This window comes from Choloepus didactylus, chromosome 10 (genome assembly GCF_015220235.1).
Source record: "Choloepus didactylus isolate mChoDid1 chromosome 10, mChoDid1.pri, whole genome shotgun sequence".
Taxonomy (NCBI): Eukaryota; Metazoa; Chordata; class Mammalia; order Pilosa; family Megalonychidae; genus Choloepus; species Choloepus didactylus.
The window spans coordinates 23829860-23851488 of record NC_051316.1 but is presented as its reverse complement, the minus strand read 5'-3'; the positions used below and the strand labels follow the sequence as shown (position 1 = coordinate 23851488).

The window sequence follows — 21629 nt, the reverse complement described above, 5'->3', positions numbered from 1 at the left end:
TTTCCAACACTTTCATGCTACTTATCCTGCTTTATTTTTCCACATCAATGATCAAATTCCAAGATACAACTTAAAGTCTCTTTAAGTTGGTTGTTTCTCTCCCCTAAAAAAACGCAGATTTTTGTCTACTGTGTACACTGCTGTCCCCAGAGGAAGTAGGAAAGTATTTGGTGTACAGGTGGTACTCATACATGAAATATGAATAAACAAAAATTATGAATATGCAGAAATTCAAAATGTTCTAATCACTTTGGAGGATAATTTTGCCATATTTAACAAAATAAAAACTGCATACAACTCTGACCATGCATTCCCACTTCTACCATTGTACACTACAGTTTCACTCATGTATTATTTCATGTATATGGGGTAATTTATTAGAGACACAACTCTAATGTTTCTCAATAGAAGGCTGATTAACTTTGGTGCTTTCAAAAATTGGAATACTATGCATCTGAACAAAAAATGAGGATGCTTATTAAGGGCTCATATGGAAAAATGCCCAGAATATATTATATGAAAAAAAAGAAAAACAGGTTTAGAGCAGATATTTATAGTATTCTGCTGGATAAAAATGGGGAAGAAACTAGAATGCATTCATATTTGATTGCCTCCTCATAAATAAACAATGGCAGGCTAAGACAAACTTATAAGGATATTGGATAGACAGGGACAGGGATGCTAACAGGACTCCTCAGGAATACCTTAGAACCATGTGTGTACATTATTTGTCCAAAACGAAATTTAAAAAAAATTGACAGATGTGCAGAAGGCACCAATATGTTGCCTCTATGTCCCTTCAACTCACAGTATTTAGGGAACATGGCAAGCACAAAAGCTAGACCACCCCTAGACTATGAAATTTTAATTTTTGACATATGTGACTAGAATAACATCTGATAATAGGAGAGTACTTAATCTGATGAAGAAGTCTACCAACAGTTGATGGTAAACAATTTGACTGATAACCAAATTGTTATTATCAGTCGATGTTTTCCCAAAAGCTTACCTTGATCTAATTTTATTTCTATTTTTCCATTTAATGTATGGAGCCTATAAACTTCATAAATCCATTATAGTACAAAGTGAAGAATGAACAAAGAGCTCACCTAAAATCTGTTCATTTTCTGTGATTCTTGGGAATATGCAATGAACTGTGAAGGCTTTCGAAAGGGGACAAAAGAGAACTGGTGTCATGAGAGATCAGACCTGCCTTTCTGCTCCTAGATTCATCTCCTAACAATCTCAGCATCCCATCTGAATCTGATAAGGAGCCTCCTTTGGGAATACAGCCCGTCAACCCTTGAAACGACAAAAGGAGGACCACGTATAGGTGGCAACCTCTGTCCACATGACACTCAAGTGATTACGGAAACAAAAATCTGCAGGTTTTCAATGGGTGAATATAAACTTTTCTCGATTTAAATGATTTAGCAGAAAAAAAAAAACAACACAAGCAAGTGATTTAAATATAGGAAACCAAATGGCACTGCTCTCATTAAAATTAACCTAGTAGAAAAAGACAGGCTGTGTTCTTCATCAGTTTCTGAGTAATATTGTTTTACCCCTTGAGTTAGAGAATCTAGAGAAATACCAGTTAAAGGAATTTCTTTAATGACTTGTTTTAGCGGGGTTGTAGTTTCTCAGTAAGACCTCTTGATAGGACTGTTTTGGTGACTTAGATGTGAGAGAATAATCAGCGCTGTGCTTTGTTTCTGGCTCTGTCCCAAAATGGGTGACTCTGGACAAATCACTGACCCTCAGGCTCAGTGTCACTTCAACAACCTGAGATCCTGATTTTGTGTGTTTTAAATGCAGATGCTTATAGCGACCCCAGAAGAAGAAAGTGTGTACTAACACTTCCACCTGGCACGTGGCTAAATGCCTCCCAGGTGACATCGCACTCAGCAGTCTCGAAGTAGTTATTGTTAATGCCTTCATTTATAGGTAAGTAGACTGATTCTTCACCAGGTTGCTTATTTCGTCCCCGGTTACAGATGAACAGAGTTGGGATTTCCCCAGGTCTTGCTGGCTCCAAAGCTTGGGCTGTCAACGTAAACTCAAGGCCCGCAATTTTGGGAACGTTCATCGTGAACTCTAAAAACGCACATTTTCCTCCCCCCGCGGCAGGGTATTTTCTCGGGTCGGTCCGCACCAGGGCCGGGCACACGGTCGCCGCCCACCCCGGCCCGCTCCGAGCACCTTCTCCTCAGGGGGCTTCAGCCCACGCGTCAGGGGAGCTCACAGGGCCCCAGGCGCTCGGCAAGGGAATCGCTTCAGGGGATGCGGGAACTCCAGCCCCCGCGTCTGGAGCACAAGCCCACCCTTTTCTGCAGATCCCGCGCGCTCTCACCCTGGTGTACTCTGAACGCACCGGCATAAACCCGAAGGTTTTATGTGTGGTTTGAGACGGTGGAAAACAAGAGGCGAGGCCGGATATTCACACGCACACACGGAGCCCAGAAGATCCTTTCCCAGAGTGCAGCACGGCAGGCGGCGCGGGTCAGGACCACATTTCCCATCACCCTCCGCGCCCACGCCTTGACGTGCCTGCGTGGCATTTCCGCTTTGTTAGATGGTGGGAAGATGTCCCAGAACTTCTCACCTGCCCACGTTCGCTTGAGCCCACAGGTATTACGGGTTAACCTTCACCTTTATGTCAAATGCACCGCGTGGTCCTCCATCACATTCCTACTGTGAGGAAAACAGGTGCCAACCGACGTTGGAGATAATTTCGAAAATTTGAATACATACTGTGAGTTAGAAATATTTAGGAACATTATGGTTTCTCTGGTGAAGTGTGAAAATCATGTAGAATTACGTAGGAAAGTATACTGATTTTTTTTAAACCAAAACTACAAATACTGAAATAATGAGGAATGAAATTATACATTTGTACTTTGACTACGTTTTTAAGATTAAAATCACAAAACATGACAAAAAATAAAATCAGAGAATAGATATTTATTTTGCTATATTTTAATTTTCTGCTTGGAAAAATAGTAGAAAGGTAAACAGGAAAAAAAAATGTGTTCTCCACGAGCACCTTTACAATAAAGAATAACGAGAGTTTTATCGAAGAAAAAACAGGAGATGTAAAGCCAGCAAGCTTTTAGAAAAAAGTATGTAATATATTAACAAACATGTAATGCAAAATAAGAAAATGATGATTTAGATCATGCATCTTCCACATATGACTCTGTTTCAAATTTAAAAAGCTAAAGTCACTGAAGAAAACTTGGTTTAAGTTTGCTTGATGAAAAGATGAAAAATTTCTCCCAAAATTCCAACTAGAATTTCAAAATGTAAGTATGTTTGTTTCTTTTAAATATTTTGTATCTTTTGTGATTACTAGAAAAAAATACAGTTCCAAATTTCATAAAGATTATGATGTTGATGATGGTTAGAAATATGTTGAAAAAAAACAGCAACGTATTTCATGGTCCTGTTGCAGTAAACATTCAAGTGCAGGATGAGAGAATTTGGGAACCTTGTATATAAGAGAAATGGCATTGCAAAGCAGTATAGAAGAATATAACATTCAGTACCTGACTTTAGAACTTTATTTAGGCATCTGGAATAAAATTAAAGCTACATCCATAGCACCGATATTGCAAAAAAGTAACTTCCAAAAGTATGTTTTCAATGATGTGAACATTTGAAAGAAAATTTATAAGTTCATTCAGAAAGCATGCATTTTACAATATCAGTAAGAAAATACCTAATGCTCCTTTTCCAGAGATCCAGTACCTCTCTCATCCATCTGGAACCCAGATGGAGATCTTCAACAATGACAAGACCCACCTACCCCTTGTTGCTTTTGGATCAACAAAGACATGGGAATCTTAAGTTTTTCATAGTCAGTTTTATTAGTCTTTTACTTTTTGGACTTTGGGATTTGTGTCTTTTTTTGAAATGCTATCCCAACTCTACTTTTTTCAACGAGTTTATCCTTTTGTATTCAAATCTTGGAATATCTTTGATTTATTTTGTAATAAAAATTGAAATGGAGAAGCAGATTTTCCCCCAAATTAATTATGATCCAGAGTGACATAATCTATTTAATAATCCACCATCTCTTTATGAATTTGAAAATCTACTTGTATTATATTTTAAGGCTCATCAGTCTAGTGATTCTTAGTTTTCAGATTTTTCCTTTCTATTCTTACATGCTGTTCTCCCAGATAAATGTTAGCATTAACCTTTAGTGTTCAACCTCTAAAATAATTATCATGAGATTCTGATTAACATCATGTTATACTTATGCATTAATCAGTGATAAATAATATTTTTACAATTGTAAAGTAATGACATGATCCCATCGAAGAAAAATATAATACTCTCCACTGTATAGTCTCTGTTTTCTTTAAATCCCTCATACACGTAGTAGCTTTCTTTAGAGATGTACATCTAGGCAAACATTTATAATTATGTGTATAATTTATATTAAGATAATATGGCTACCAAATGTCTTTCTCTCTCAGGATGCTTGCCCTTGGAACCCATCCATCATGTTGTAAGGACTCTCTATTAGTTTCCTAGCTGCTAAGCTGCAAAACAAAACAAAACAAAACAAAAACGTACAATGGGTTGTCTTAACGATAGGAATTTATTGGCTCACAGTTTCAGAGACTGGAAGGCTTACTTCCTCCTGGGGTCAGCATCTTCTGACAGTTGTGCAGTCTTTGGAGTTACTCGTTATTCTGTCACATGGCGATGCAAATGGCAACGGCTTCTCCTTTCTCTTCCAGGTTTCATTGACTTACAGCCCTACCCCTCCCTCCATAGTAGCTTCTCTTCTGTGGTCAATTCCTTTGATTATAAAGACTTCAGCCATATTAGATTAAGGCCTACCCTAATTCATTCGCTTCAGGCACACATTAATAACATCTACAAAGGTCCTATTTACAAATGGATTCACACCCACAGGACTGGGGCTTGGGGTCTGAACCTGCCTTTCTTTTATGGGGGACATGATTAAATCCCCAACAGAAATTGAGGCTGCATGCATAATCAATCATGTGTGTGAATTCTGGCTGAGAACTCCAGCCAGCCCCCAGTCTACAGCCAGTATCAAACCACCAGACATGTGACTATACAAGCCTTAAAATGATCTAGCCTCCATCTTTGGAGTCTTCCAGCCCGGCCCTACATATTGTGGATCAGAGACAAGGCATCCCCTTCTGCTTCATTTGAATTCTCAACCCACACAAACAAAGAAAAATGATACATGACTGTGATGCTTTTAAGCCACTAAATTGGGGGTAATTTGTATTGTTGACATTGATGACTGTTATATATTAATTTATTCTAACTCACCAAATTTTATTCTTTATTTTACTCAAATTATAACTATTCACTCACATTTCAGTATTTTTATTGCAAGAGATAACAGGAAGAACTATGGAATTTCTTGGGTTTCCAGATCATAAAGAAGAGGCCAGGACTGGAGAAGAGGGTAAATGGGGTGATACTCAGGTGGAATAGGGGACTTCACATAACCCCCATCCCAACCTCCACTACTGAAGTTCCAGGAAACAGACCAGGTCTCATCATTCCCATTCTCATGCTTCCATGAATACTGGGGGTCTTAGGCTACCAGGATTCTAATAATTCATTTCCTCTCTAAATGATCCCATGGTAACTTCCCTCTGGTTCTCTAATTCAAATAGCCTGACTTGTTTGTTTTTTTTTAATATTTGGGGACATCAGGTGGTCTGGTTTCTCTCCATAATCTGCAGGGGAAGGGCAGTGGACCACAGCAACATTTATCTCTCCCTCTTCTAGACTTTCCCTATCCCAGGGCTAGCTGATGTCTGAAACCATCATTGGTATCTCTGAGCAGAAGTGTTGAGGTCCATCAGGAATTCCAGATGTTTGCATCGTTTGATTTCTCGCACTTCTCCACCCAGGGCTGGAAACTACAAGCCTGGATAAGAATGCTTGTTGTAACCCAGAATGTGTTATGGTTACTTTCCTTTTGGTAGCAAGGAGAATACTGGTGGGTTGTCCCGGCTGCTGTTGCTAGGGCGGATGGCAGATGTAAGGCTAGCACAGGATTGGTGGCTACTGTTGCTGGGGTAGAAGGCAGGTAGTAAAGCTAGCACTGTAGATGTGAATCTTAGGCGCAAACGGCTATCACTTCCATAGAAGGCTGAGGGCAACTTAAACTGTTGTTACATCAGCCCCAGCTGTCATGTTGCATATCTCCGGCATCGCTGAGGGTGGATTTTATACATGCTACCTTAATCGTCCCCAACATCTCCTCCCTTTGTTTTTCAAAAGGATGGAGGAAGAATGCTGATCGAGCATTCTTTTGGCATTAACCTGCTGGGGGAAATAGAGGCCTCATTCCCCAAGTTGTTTGTGGCTCTGTTTTTCTGGGGAGGGGAGTTTTTGGCAGAGCAAAACCCCTATGCAAATGAGGCATATTTCTCAAGGAGCTCGAAAATGGCCTTTAGTTGCTTTGGCCCTCCTTTGCAGTGCTTTGCCTCGCACCCAGCGGTACCAATCATAGCATACGCTAGAAGCATACTTTCGAGTTATATGCTGCTCCCGTAGGAGGGGGTTTCTTACCCGTAAGGGTGGGTAGCAGTCAGATGATCTGGATCCAAACCCTGGTCAGCGAGGTGAAGCCGGTGATAATGCACTTGAATAGGCTTGCTTAGGGCAGAGTCAATTTGACTCTTAACTAGCTGTATTATTCTTTTTATGGCCCAAGGAGCAAAAGATATTATAAGGATTATGGTTATTAAGGGGCCTAGTATAGGGAGGAGGTAAGGGAGGATTCCATTAAGTCCCCAGGAGATACCCCCTTGGGTTTCTCGCTCACGTTTGCGATTTTCAATTCCTTCCCTAAGTTTGGTCATGGAATCCTTAACTATGCCAGAATGGTCAGCGTAAAAGCAACATTCCTCACCCAGCGCAGCACAAAGCCCTCCTTGCTTAAGGAAAAGCAGATCTAAGCCTCTCCTGTTTTGGAGAACAACCTCCGATAGGGACGTAAGGGATTTTTCAAGATGGGTAATGGAGGTTTCAATGCGGGCTAAATCTTTGTCTATAGCAGCTCTTAGGTGGGAGAAGCCTTGGTTTTGGAGAACGATAGAGGCAATTCCGGTGCCTAGGCCAGTAATACCTAAAAGAGAAGCAATAGTAACAACTGTAACAAGTTCTCTTTTCTTTCTCAGTGTGGCTGGAGATTGCACGACCAAGTGGTGATAAAGGTCTTCCTCTGTATGAAAGAGGACATGGGGTAACACAGCCACTAAGAGGCACATTCCCCCCGTTTCAGTTAGGGCTTTTGCTGATACGCAAGGAGTGAGCCCCGTAGAAGAGCACAGCCATTTTGTCCCTGTTGGGGGGATATAGAATTTGCCAGGCGATGGAGAGGACGATTGTGCACAGACTGTTTTTAAGGAGGCAGAAATATTACCAATACAATGCCCAGAGTGAAGAACGGATTGCATAGTGAGACCGATTTTTCTTGCATTCCAAGGGCATTGGGAAGGATTGTCTTCATTAGAAGTATTAAATGTAACATTAAGAGCTATAGCATCATAATAAGGAGGCTTGGCAGAGAAACACAGCCAACAACTACGAGTAAAATTAGGCTGGGAGGAGTTTAGAGAGAGAAAGGTAGCTTGGAGTAGTGGCCAAAGCGGGCTGTTAAATGATATGGACGGGCTTGAGGACGACAATATTGGGATGCTAATAAAAGGGGGGGTAGTGGGGTGAATTTTGGAAAGATTTGTACTGGGCGTGCTCGGGATAGGAGGGGTAGCTGGAGGCGCGAGCACTATATTTGGTCCAATGGCAGAAGGTTTTTGCTGTACTGCTTCCTTCTTTATTAGAATAAGGCTTCCTGGGTCGGTTGATGAAAATAAGTAGATTCTAAAGCCCCATGTCCGACCGTTTAACCAAGAGTTATCAGTGGGGAGTTGTACGGTGAGATTTAATTTTTCACAATTTGAGTCACCAAATGTAGATAAGGTGGTGCGTTTACCGAGTGTGCAGCCAAGGGGGGACCATTTTAAAGTTAGGTAGTGATCAGTGGCATAAGGCTTCCAATGAGTGGCTAATGTTTCACATCCCCAATATGCACAATAGTACTGGTTGGGAGTATTGCAATATTGTTTTCTGGGGTTGGAGGCCGGGCACATGTAATATTGGGCTTTGTTAAGGCATGGTGTGCCGTCTGAACATTTAATTAGATCACTGGCATAAACAAGGAAGGAAGGGTGTCCTGCTGTAATTTGGGTTTGCACAATTTTGGAATCTTCCCATCGTGCTAAGGTCCATTTCCAAGGCTGATGGGGGTTGGAATTGCCGAAGGTGGCATGCACACTTTGCAGGAGAAAATATAAGGCGGCAACTTTAAATGGCAGTAGGCATAACAAAGCCATACTAATAGAGGCTATAGGTTCTTCCCTGTTAAGGGAGACAAGCTAGCAAAGTAATACACCCTACAACGCACAAATATGCTATAGCAAGCAGGAATCTTTCTAACAGATTCCAGTCTTTTGGGGCAACGGTTGCTAATCCGGCTGCAAACAGCAAAGCCAGAAGACCAATTAAGAAAAGCCAATAGTAATTCAAGTGGTAATTCATGTGATTAGTGATGGAATAAACCTGTAAGCAGGACTTCTTTCCACTTCCGGTTGTCTGCGGACTGGTTGTCTCCGGATGGGTTATAGCAGGAGTTATTGATGCGCTGGAAGAGAAAAGAAAGACATTTTTCTCAGGGAGAGGCTTCTACCCTGGAAAGGTTATTATTAAGAGGAGGGGAAGGAAGTGTCTCAGGGGTTTGTTTCGGCAATGAAGAATTAATATGTTTTATCAGCCGTTCTGGAAGCCAGCGAGGACCTTCTCTCTTTTGATCGTATATGCAAGCAGAGCCTCGTCCCCAAATAATCACGGGGTCAGGCCCATTCCATTCTGACGTTAAGGGGTCACGCCACATAACAGTGGCTTGTTGCGTCTGCGTTTTGGGATGCCAATGTCTGTCAGCTGCAGATTGTCCTTCATCATCCAGAGTTAGGAAGTTAAGAACAAAAAGAGCATGATGTAAAAGGTCTCGAGGTCGTTTGGTGAGATTGAGAGTACTTTCGGCTAAACGGCACAGGGCATTTTTTAAGGTGCGATGTGCTCGTTCTACCATTCCTTGCCCCTGGGGGTTATACGGTATTCCCGTGATATGCTTAATTTGTAATTGTTGACAGAAGGTTTGAAAATTTTTTCCAGTATATCCAGGCCCATTGTCTGTTTTAATGATTTTAGGTTGGCCTAAAGTAGCGAAGCAATGTAGTAAATGAGAAATAACATGCTTCGAAGCTTCTCCTGTTTGCAAACTAGCTTGAGAAATGGCCAGCACTGGTGATCTATAGTACCTTCTTGAGGGAACCAAGGGCAGGTTTGTAACAGGAAATTAAAAAAGCGCGTGAGATCTTTTTTCTTAACTCGTGTTCCTCGTGCCTTGAGTGATTGCTTAACTTGACTAACATATAATTCGTGTTGGGAAATTCCTTGTCCCATGATAAGGGTGGGGGGGCTTACCTTTTGTTGCTTTCTTTTCTTCTTCTTCTTTCCTTTCGCCGGCACTGATCGACTGGTGAACGGATCTGTCTCGCGAGTGCGCTTCCCCGCGGTGATCCCTGGTGTGGTTTTCTTTCTTTGACTGCTGAACGGATCTGTCTCGCGACCGAGTTTATTCGCGGCGATCCCGGGTGTGGTGAGTGTGAGGTACCTCTCTCCTTGAGTGCGGCGTTCCGTCTCTCACAGAATTCAGGGCCCCACGTTGGGCGCCAGTTTGTCCCGGCCGGCGGGACGCTCAACGGAAGCTCCAAATCCTGTGAGGGAGGAATGGTATGGGACAAGAGACACGAGGAATGACAGCAAGACAGGTTTCTGATCAAGCTGCAAAACTTTATTGAAGAGGCAGGGTATATATACTCTAAGGTAGAGGGAGTGGCTAGTACGAACGGGTGGCGGCCTAGGATTGGCTGCTGCTGTTGCTAGGGCGGATGGCAGATGTAAGGCTAGCACAGGATTGGTGGCTACTGTTGCTGGGGTAGAAGGCAGGTAGTAAAGCTAGCACTGTAGATGTGAATCTTAGGCGCAAACGGCTATCACTTCCATAGAAGGCTGAGGGCAACTTAAGCTGTTGTTACATCAGCCCCAGCGGCCATGTTGCATATCTCCGGCATCGCTGAGGGTGGATTTTATACATGCTACCTTAATCGTCCCCAACAGTGGGTTGTTCAGGTATTGACAGAACTGGTAGCAACAGCAACTTCTATGACTTGTGGCCATGCAAATCTTGGTTGATGTCAAAGGCAAGACAAGAGATTTGAGCAATGGAAGAGAAAAAGCTCTTTTTTTTTTTTTTTTTTTTTTTTTAATTCTGGATCATCATTCCAACATCTGCTTGAATTAAGAGCTATTGAAAAGTTCCACTTTAGTAGAGATAATAGCATATTAGGTGGTTCATCCCAGTGCTTTCTAAGTGCATATATTATACTTATCCAAACAGAAATATAAAAACCTTTGTGTATATGTTTCAGAAAGAGAAAGCTTGGTTTTCTGTTAGGAGCCTGTGAACACTGGTGACTTACTATTCAGGCTTCCTCTCCTCTACCTAGTAAAAGGAATAGTATACTCTGGTAAGGATTCCCCATGGTTGGTGTAGGAAAGTGCATATTCTAGGCCCACAGAAGCAGGCAGAGGCCAGACCAAGGGAGATGGCTGCTTTCAAGGCTCTTACCATGCTGGGAGTCTGTACTCCTAAGGCCATTATATACAGGTGTCTAGGGTGCAGGTGCAAAAGTGTCTTTGGCAGTGGAGGGCACAAGGAATCCATAAGGCCTTGGTTAGAGCTATGAGGGACCCTGAAGATCCTTTTTTATAATATTTACAATATATTGTACCTTATAACACTTGACCATTTCCATTCCATTTCAAGTCTCTCTTCTTGTGTTGAACTCAACAGGACATGGGTAAATCAACAAGACTAACTCTGTGCTTCCTGGCTGAAAGACTCCCCCTGTCTTATGAAGTGTGTCCTCCCCTCTCTCTCCTGAATGGCACATAATGGACCTGGTTGAATGATCAGAACCTATAATTCAAATTGTGTGGGTTCATGCTCCTGGAAAGAAAGCATACCCTTCTGATTATTCCTTTTGGGTCCTTGTCTCTTGACTGATATTTCATTGCTGTGAACTGGAAGCATGCAGATAATTATTTCATTCATTTAAAATTGTGCATCTGAATATGTTTGTGCACATACATGTATACATACAGAGGAAACACAGTTCAAATACTGGAAGCAGTTAATGCCAGGTGGGGGTGAGGTGGGGAAGGAAATTGCTTTCTTATTGTATTTCCTTTATTGTTTGAATATTACTTTTTGAAAAGAAAAGTAAGTATTTAATGGTTCAGGATTAAACACAACAATTTATATTAGAACTGGTATTATAAAACAAAAAGGAGAGATAAGTCATGAGCTTATGTGGATTTCCACCATTCTGTAACCCATGACCTGATGTAAACCAGTCTTAGACCAGTGCCCTGATAATTTAAATATTTAACAAAGAAATTAATGGAAGAAGAACAAAGAAAATAAAAATAGAAGCAAAGTACAAGTGTGGTAAATAATAAAATCAACTCCATACGGCAGAAAAAACCCCAAATACATTTGTAAACCCTTTTGACATAATAGATTTACCTCTCCTGAAAAAAAGGTTTAAAATTCAGGGGCCTGTGCAGAAGAGAGAAGCCTGACTAAAGTTTGGTCAAACTAAGTCAGTGGATATTTACTGGGCAAATGGGAGTACATGGACAGAACTCCACAAAGTCTGTCTTAACTTTACATGTCTTTACTTTCAACTTTTATGCATTTTATTGTTTTTATGTTTTATGTTTTTGTTTAAGTTTATTTCTTTTAAAAGCAAATGCAGTTTTTGAAGTTCAATCTAGCGCATACCCAGATGCAGTCACTTCCCACTGGTCATCCATACCCCAGGCCCCAGCCAACTTCTAACCTATTTTTTGTCCCTGGAGACTGCATAAGCTCTACATTGCATATACGTGTAATCATACACTATGTAGTCTTTTGGAACTGACTTTAAATTAGCTAATATTTTCAATATTTATTCATGTGGTAGCATGTGTTGATGGTTTATTTCTCTTTTTTGATGAATAATATACCATCACATGGGTATACCACACTTTATGTATCTATGCATTAGTAATGAAAGTTGATGCTTCTTCAATTTTTTGTCTGTTATGAATAATGTTGCTATGAACATTTGTGTACAAGTATTCTGTGTGGACATATGTTTTCACTCCTCTTGGTTATATGCCTAGGAATGGAATTGCTAAGTCATATGTAACACTATGCTTTAAATTTTGAGAAACTACTAAATTGTTTTCAGAAGTCACCATACCAAGTGGGGGAAGATGGTGGCATAGAGAGGTGTGCAATTTAGTTGGTCCTCTAGAGCAACTAGTAAATAGCCAGGAACAACTAGTAACTAGTCTGGAACAACTGTTGGGGGACATCCATGACTGTTCACACATCATACACCAGTCAGGAATGTGTGGAATGGCTGGGATCGCAGCATTAAATAAGTAAAAACTGTGGACTGGCGCCCCTCCCCCTGATACAGCAGGCCGAGCTGCAACACTTGACTGTGGGAGAAAGAAGCAGTTCCTGCCGGGAGCGGGGGGGGGGGTGGCTCGGCCCAGCTCCAATTGCAGTTTTAATTTAACAAATTTGGACTATTGAATACAACATACAAGCATAGATAGGCCCTGAGCAAACAGGAATCTGTGGTTCCTCCCAGCAGAGAGGAGGCAGGGCTGAAGGAAAAAAAAAAAGATATATATATATGTGTATGTGTGTGTGTGTGTGTGTGTATAGATATATGTATATGTATGTAGATACATAACTAAATAAAAACAAAGGCTTTTGGCGACCCCTGAGCTCAGAGTGCTGGAGAACGGCTGTGTCCCCAAAAAGGGGGCACAGAGAACTGGGTACAAACTCTGTTTGACTGGTGAAACTGAGGTGCTGGAGACTGGCTCTCAAAAGGGGTTTTGCTCTTTTTCCATTTGTTTTTTCTTTCATTCTAAGCAGCTCAGTAGAGAAAGCCTCAGGCATTTTCAGTTGTCACTTGCTGACCCAAGCAAAGGTGGAGCTAAGAGAGTCAGAGAGAGACAAAGGAGGAATTCGAGTGTAGAAGAGAACTCCCTAGGGGGTGTATCTTCCCTAAGAAAAAGGGAGGCAAGATCCAGCTCAAGTGGCAGCCCTCCCCCAGGGAACTCAGACCCCAGGATCTGAGGGAAAACAAACAGAAGCAACTTAAACTTGGCTTCTGACACCCTCAGCCCCTGGCCAGGACTGCGTCCACTGTGAATTAAAGGGATCTTTATGTTGGTGGGGAGCTGTGGGCTGACAAGTGCCACCTGCTGGGCAGGATGTGAAAAGCACTGATTCTAGAGGCCTCAAGGGAAAGTCTGACAACCTGTTCCTCAGGGAAACTTGATACTGATTACACCTTCCTTCTGAGACCTGGGCACATCTGGTCTGGGGTAATCAAGGAAACCAGATGCTTAGACAGCAAAAGATTTCAAGTCATCTTAGGAAAAATGAAGATATGGCCCAGTCAGAGGAACAAACTTGCACTTCAAATGAGATACAGGAATTGAAACAACTGATTATTAATCAAACAAATCTCCTAAATCAATCCAAAAATCAAATCAATGAATTAAGGGAAGATATGACAAAAGAGATTAAGGACATGAAGAAGACATTGGGTGAACATAAGGAAGAAATTGCAAGTGTGAAAAAAACAATTGGCAGAACTTATGGAAATGGGAGGCACAGTATAAGAAATAAAAAACACAATGGAGACATAAAACCGCAGATTTAAAGAGAAAGAAGAAAAGATTCTTGAAATGGAGGCCAGGACATCTGAAATCCTACACACAAAAAAGGAGCAGATAGGGAAAAGACTGGAAAAATATGACCAGTAGCTTAGAGAATTGAATGACAACATGAAGCCCATGAATGTATGTGTCGTAGGGGTCCTTATGGGGAAGAGAAGGGAAAGGGGGCAGAAACAATAATGGAAGAAATAATTACTGAAAATTTCCCATCTCTTATGAAAAACATAAAATTACAGATCCAAGAAGCACAGCATGTTCCAAACAAAATAGATCCAAAAAGATCCATGGCAAGACACTTAATAATCAGATTGTCAAATGTCAAAGACAAAGAGAAAATTCTAAAAGCAGCAAGAGAAAAGCGATCCATCATACACAAGGGATGCTCAATAAGACTGTGCAGATTTCTCAATAGAAAACATGGAGGTGAGAAGGCAGTGGTATGACATATTTAAGATACTGAAAGAGAGGGACTACCAACCAAGAATTCTATATCTGGCAAAGCTGTCCTTCAAAAATGAGGGCGAGTTTAAAATATTCTCAGACAGAGAGACAGACGCTGAGAGAGTTTGTGAACAAGACACCTGCTCTATAGGAAATACGAAAGGGAGTACTACAGACAGGTAGAAAAAGAGGAGACAGAGGTATGGAGCACAATATGGAGTGACGGTAACACAATCTGAACAAAGATCACAGTAAGATTGAGGGAGGAAGGTTAGGGGCAGGTAAGATGACAGAGGGAAGGATGGAAGATAAAGACTGGGACTGTATAAATTAGTGAAACCTAGAGAGGTCAATGATTGTGATTAAATATACAAATATGTTTTTACATGAGGGAGAACAAATGAATGTCAGCTTTGCAAGGTGTTAAAAATAGTGTGGTATCAGAGAAAAAAGATACAATCAATGCAAATTAGAGTTTATAGTTAACAGTAGCATTATAATATGCTTCCACTAATTGTAACAAAGGCAATATATCAAATGTCTGTAAGAGGGGAATATAAGACAGGGGTATGGGACTCTTGGTGTTGGTATTGTTGTCTGAATTTTTTATTGTATTTTACTTTAATTTTATTTTTTGTTTTGTTGCTTTTTAGTTGTCACTTTTTTCTCTCTTTTGCTTTCTTCTTTTTACTTTTTTCACCTCTTCCTCTTTTTTTTGTGGAAGAAATGGAAATGTCCTTATATAGATAGTTTTGTTGAATGCATAGCTGTGTGATTATACAGGGAACCATTGATTGTTTACTTAGGATGAAATGTATGGTGTGTGAATAAAACTGTCTAAAAAACAAACAGAGGTATACAAGTGCTGGAGAAAATGTGGAGAAAGGGATGTATCTAATCACCGTTGGTGGAGAAGTAGAATGGTGCAGCCCATCTGGAGGGCAGAGTGATGGTTTCACAGGAAGCTAAGCAAGGGGTTGCCATATGGTCCTGCAACTTGGTTTTTGGGTATATACTTTGAAGAACTGAAAAGAGGGACATGAAGGGATATTTTCCCAGTGAGGATTATGGTATCAGTATTCATGATTTGCAGTGGAAGGAGGTGGCCAAAGGGTACATCATCTGATAAATGGAATGGGGAACTGTGGTGTATACATACAGTGGAATATTGAGCTGCCATAAGGAGTGAAGTTGTGAGTTGAATGGATATTGAAAACAGTTGAGTGAGATAAACCAGATATGGAAAGAAAAACATTATATGCCACACTAATATGGACTAACTATAATGTGCAAACTCTGAGAATTGAGTCTGAGAGCACAGGTCAGCAGGGGAAGTCTTATTGTAAAGGTTCCTAGATTGTAAGCTCTTATAGCAGTTACATCTATCCCTGAGCTATAATGGTTATTTCTAAACTCTGAGATGCTGAGCTCTTTGTGTATAACCTGGTCAGTCCCTGGAACTTTGGGTATTTGTGTGACACCTGAGACTCAGGGCCAGAGTCTGGCTGCTATGAATGTCAGCATTACTCCATACAGCATATTTTAAAGAGTTTGAAAAAAGAAATCAGACTTGTATTAGAGATATGAACAAAATGGGCTTTGTTAGGGCTAAGATAAATCAGACTGAAGGGTAAAGGATAATATTTGCGGCATTTTTGAAGCTTTAGCTTCTGTGTGGGATCAAAGGAAGAGACGTTTATTAGGTGCAAGATCTATATTTTTTGTAACACATTGTATAATTTGACTTGTATGGTCAGTTTATTCAAACAACATAATTACATTGAACATTGGTTGGGGAGTGGGGTAGTTGGTTTGTGCAGGTTAGTGTGAAGCTCCGATACATCCCAGAACAATTCTGGCAGAGAATGAAGATGTATTTGCAAAGCCGCCTTGAAGGGCTGTGGGAAAATGTGGAAATATTAAATTTCCCCACCTGGGGAATTAACGATACTCTCACAAGCATTGGGAGCTACCAAATTAGAAGGCTGAGCCCTCGACCTTGGTGCTTGCCCTTATGAAGTGTGTTACTACAAGGGAGAGGCTAAGTCTATTTAAAATGGTCCCTAAGAGTCACCCCCAGAGAACCTCTTTTGTTGTTCAGATGTGTTCTCTTTCTCTAAGCCAATTCTGTAATTAAACTCACTGCCTCCCCCCCACCAACGTGGGACATGACTCTCAGGGGTGTAGAACTTCCTGGCCACATGGGACGTGACTCGCAGGAATGAGCTTGGTCCTGGCATTGTGGAATTGAAAACCTTCTGGCACTAAAAGGGGGAAGCAAAATGAAACAAAGTTTCAGCAGCTGAAAGATCTTAAATAGAGTTGAGATCATTCTGGAAGTTGTTCTTATGCGTTGCATAGATATCCCCTTTTAGTTTTTAGTGTTTTGGAATAACTAGAAGAAAATACCTGAAACTGTTGAACAGCAACCCAGTAGCCTTGATTCTTGAAGACAATTATATAACTATATAGCTTATACTGTGTGACTGTGTGATTATGAAAACTTTGTGGCTCCCACTCCCTTTGTATAGTGTATGGACAAATGAATAGAAAAACGAGGACAAAAAGTAAATAATAGGGAGGGATGGAGGGTGGGATGTTTAGGGTATTCTTTTCCACTGTAACTTATTCTTTGTTGTGTATGGTAATGAAAATGTTGAAAATTCAATGTGCTGATGAATGCACAACTATATAGTGGTTCTGTGAACAGCTGATTGTACACCAGGGATGACTGTATGGTATGTGAATAGAACTCAATAAAATTGAATTTTAAAAAAAGGCACTGTATCCTTTTACATTCCTACCAACAATGTCTGAGGCTTACAATTTCTCACATCTCACTAACCCTTGTTATTTTCTGTCGTTTTGATTCCAGCCTTTTAGTGTGTGTGATTGATATCTTATTGAGGGTTTCACTTGCATTTCCCTGATGAATAACAATATGAGCATACTTTCATGTGCTTATTAGCAATTTATTTATCTTCTTTTGGAAAACTGTCTATTCATATCCATTGCATGTTATTTGACAAGGTTATTTGACTTATTGAGTTGTGAGTGTTATTTACATAGTCTGGATACTAGACTCTTAGCATATATATGATTTGCAAATATTTTCTCCCATTCTTTTCTTGGCCTCTTCATATACTTGATGGTGTCATTAAAAGCACAAAAGTTTTTAATTTTGATGAATTCCAGTTTATCTACTTTTTGTCATGTATGCTTTTGATGTCAAATGTAAATATAAGAAACTATTGGCTAATCCATGTTCATAAAGATTTACTCCTGTGTATTCTTCTGAATGTTATATAATTTTGACTTTTAACTTAGGTCTTTGATCCATTTTGAGTAATGTTTTGGGTATAGTATTAGACAGGGATACAACTTCATTTTACGAACTTGGATTTTCTGGTATCCCAGCATCATTTATTGAAAAGATTTTTTTTTCTCCATTGAATTGTCCTGCCATCCTTGTTTTATATCTATTGAATATTATTGTAGAGTTTATTTTTAAACTTTAAATTCTACTCCATTAATCTATATGGCAGCCCTTATGCCAGTATCATACTCTCTTTATTACTACATCTTTGTAGTAAGTTATGAAACCATGGAGTGTGAGTCCTCCATGTTTATTCTTTCTCTATATTGTTTTGTCTATTCTGGGCCTCTTACACTTTCCTAAGAACTTTCTAATGAGCCTGTCCATTTCTCTTAAAAGGGAGATTAAGATTTTGATACACATTGCATTGAATGTATCAATCAATTTGGGCAATATTGCTGTGTTAACAGTAGTAGGGCTCCTGAGAACCTAAGATGGTGGCTCGGAGAGACAGGGCAGAAAAACACCTCCGTGAAAAATTCACTAGATAAAAACCAGAAAGTGACCCAGAACACCAGTTCCAGCAATGCACCAGCTGGACAAGGTCTGCTGATTCCATAAGGACCATGCACTTGGTGAAATAAGTGAGTAAACCGCTGAATATCCAGCAGCTATCCTGCGGTGTGGGAAAACCAAGGGTTGGCATTTGGAGGTGGACTAGTTCTTTTTTAGAAAAACCCAAAAGCGGCTGCAGGTACAGCAGCTAGAACTGCACAGTGAAGCATGGCAGGAACAGGCTGTTCAAATGCCTCAATACCTGGCATGGAAGATAGCCTTCCGTGCACCTGCTGCTAATTATCTTGGAGTGAGTAATGCAGAGGTGAACCAAAGGGGAAAAAAACCACAACCCTTGCAGCCATATTCCTTGAGGGCTGGGAATGCTCCTGCCTGGTACCGGAGCCACAGCCCAGAGCCATGCCAGAAAAGCCAGTGAGACAGGAAGTGTTTCCAGCATCATGTGCACACACTACAATATCAGGCATGGACAATAGCCTTTCCTGCACCCACAGCTAATTGTCCTGGAGCCGGGAAGACAGAGCTGTGTGAAAAGGGGGAAATTAACACGCCCCATAGAGCCATCCTTACAGCAGGCTGGGAACGCCCCTACATGGCCTGGCGTCACAGAACTTCCCTTGAGGGATGGCATGCACTTGTGATGTAGGCACAACCTTCCCTCAGCAGAGGCCCTAGAAGGGCATGGCTTGGAAGAGGGACCCACTCGGAAATCCCAGGGACCATACACCATTACCAAAGACTTGTGGGTCAGCAGCAGAGACAATCTGTGGTGAAACTGAAATGAAGGTTTAGACTCTTGCAACAGCCTTAAATCTCCAAGAACACCTGGGAGGTTTGATTATTAAAGCTGCCCTCTTTCCCTAACCACGCAGACATACACCCCACATTCAGGGCAGACACTACCACCAACACATCCAAACTTGGTGCACCAATTGGACCCCACAAGAAACAGACCCCCACACACCACAAAGACAAAGTTAGGGAGAACTGACTTGAGGGGAATATTGCAGATGCCATCTGATGGTTAGTTAGAGAAAGTGTACGCCACCAAGCTGTAGATCTGACAAATTAGAGATTAGTCTTTGAATAATTCTACATATCCTAAGAGAACCCTATCAAGTAAAGCAAATGCCAAGAGGCCAAAAACAACAGAAAATTTTAAAGCATATGATAAAACCAGACGATATAGAGGACCCAAACCCAAATACCCGAATCAAAAAATCAGAGGAGACACAGTACTTGAAGCAATTAATCAAAGAACTAAAGACAAACAATGAAAGCATGGTACAGGATATAAAAGACATGAAGAAGAGCATGGCACGGGATATAAAGGACATGAAGAAGACCCTAGAAGAGCATAAAGAAGAAATTGCAAGAGTAAATTAAAAAAAAATGATTTTATGGAAATAAAAGAAACTGTTGACCAAATTAAAAAGATTCTGGATACTCATAGTACAAGACTAGTGGAAGCTGAACAACGAATCAGCGATCTCAAGGACCACAGAATGGAAAATAAAAGAACAAAAGAAAGAATGGGGAAAAAATAAAAAAAATCAAAATGGACCGCAAGGATTTGATAGATAAAATAAAACGTCCAAATATAAGACTCATTGGTGTCCCAGAAGGGGAAGAGAAGGGTAAAGTTCTAGAAAGTGTATTCAAAGAAATTGTTGGGGAAGACTTCCCAAACCTTCTACACAATATTAAATACACAAAGCATAAATGCCCAGCGAACTCCAAATAGAATAAATCCAAATAAACCCACTCCAAGACATATTCTGATCAGACTGTCAAATACTGAAGAGAAGGAGCAAGTTCTGAAAGCAGCAAGAGAAAAGCAATTCACCACATACAAAGGAAACAACATGAGACTAAGTAGTGACTACTCAACGGCCACCATGGAGGTGAGAAGGCAGTGGCATGACATTTAAAATTCTGAAAGAGAAAAATTTCCAACCAAGAATCCTTTATCCAGGGAGAGCTTAAATTTTTCACAGACAAATGCTGAGAGATTTTGCTAATAAAAGACCTGCCCTACTTCAGATGTTAATGGGAGCCCTACTGACAGAGAAACAAAGAAAGGAGAGAAAGATATGGAGAAAGGTTCAGTACTAAATAGATTCAATATTGGTTGATTAAAGTACATTAAGAGAGAGAGGGAAAAAATATATCTGACAAACAAACCAAAGGATAGGATGGCTGATTCAAGAAATGCCTTTACAGTAATAACATTGAATGTAAATGGATTAAACTTCCCAATTGAAAGACATAGATTGGCAGAATGGATCAAAAAATATGAACCATCAATATGTTACATACAAGAGACTCATCTTAGATACAGGGACACAAAGAAATTGGAAGTGAAAGGATGGAAAAAATATTTCATGCAAGCTAAAGCCAAAGGAAAGCAGGAGTAGCAATATTAATCTCAGATAAAATGGACTTTAAATGCAAGGATATTATGAGAGACAAAGAAGGCCACTCTATACTAATAAAAGGGGCAATTCAACTAGAAGAAATAACAAACATAAACGTTTATGCAGCCAATCATGGTGCCACAAAATACATGAGACAAACACTAGCAAAAGTAAAGGAAGCAATGGATGTTTCCACAATAATTGTGGGAGACTTCAACACATCACTCTCTCCTATAGATAGATCAACCAGACAGAAGACCAATAAGAAAATTGAAAACCTAAACAATCTGATAAATGAATTTGATTTAACAGACATATATAGACCGTCATATCCCAAATCACCAGGATACACATTCTTCTCTAGTGATCACTGAACTTTCTCCAGAATAGACCATATGCTGGGACATAAAACAAGCCTCAATAAATTTAAAAAAAAATGAAATTATTCAAAGCACATTCTCTGACCACAATGGAATACAATTAGAAGTTAATAACCATCAGAGACTTAGAAAATTCACAGACACCTGGAGGTTAAACAACATACTCCTAAAATAAATGGTTTATAATGTAGAATGTAGGGGAACTAGTGATAGAGAGCAATTAATGAAGGGGGAATGATAACGCAGTAACAACAGATAAGCTATTGTGGGTAAATTTGACATTCTGGGAATGCCCAGGAATGACTATGGTTTGTTAATTTCTGATGGGTATGGTTGGAACAAGTTCACAGAAATGTTGCTTTATTAGGTTATTTTCTTTGGGTACAGTAGGAACATGTTGGAAGTAAAGTAGTTACTTTAGGTTAGTTGTCTTTTTCTTACTCCCTTGTTAGGTTTTGTTTGAGATGTTTTTTTAATTGTGTATCTTCTTTTTTTAAAAAAATTTTTTATATAGTTAATTAAAAAAGAGTTAATTAAGAGTTATTGACAATCAAT

General features: G+C 40.2%; 1 protein-coding gene across 1 annotated transcript in view; it reads left to right on the top strand.

Moving 5' to 3' along the window:
• The first annotated feature begins 3071 nt into the window (after positions 1-3071).
• LOC119545132 (vomeronasal type-1 receptor 3-like) overlaps positions 3072-21629 on the top strand; it is a 42895-nt gene continuing 24337 nt past the window's right edge. Inside the window, exon 1 of the mRNA XM_037850731.1 lies at positions 3072-3305. The gene's annotated coding sequence lies outside the window, so the exon portion shown is untranslated. The remainder of the gene's footprint in view (positions 3306-21629) is intronic.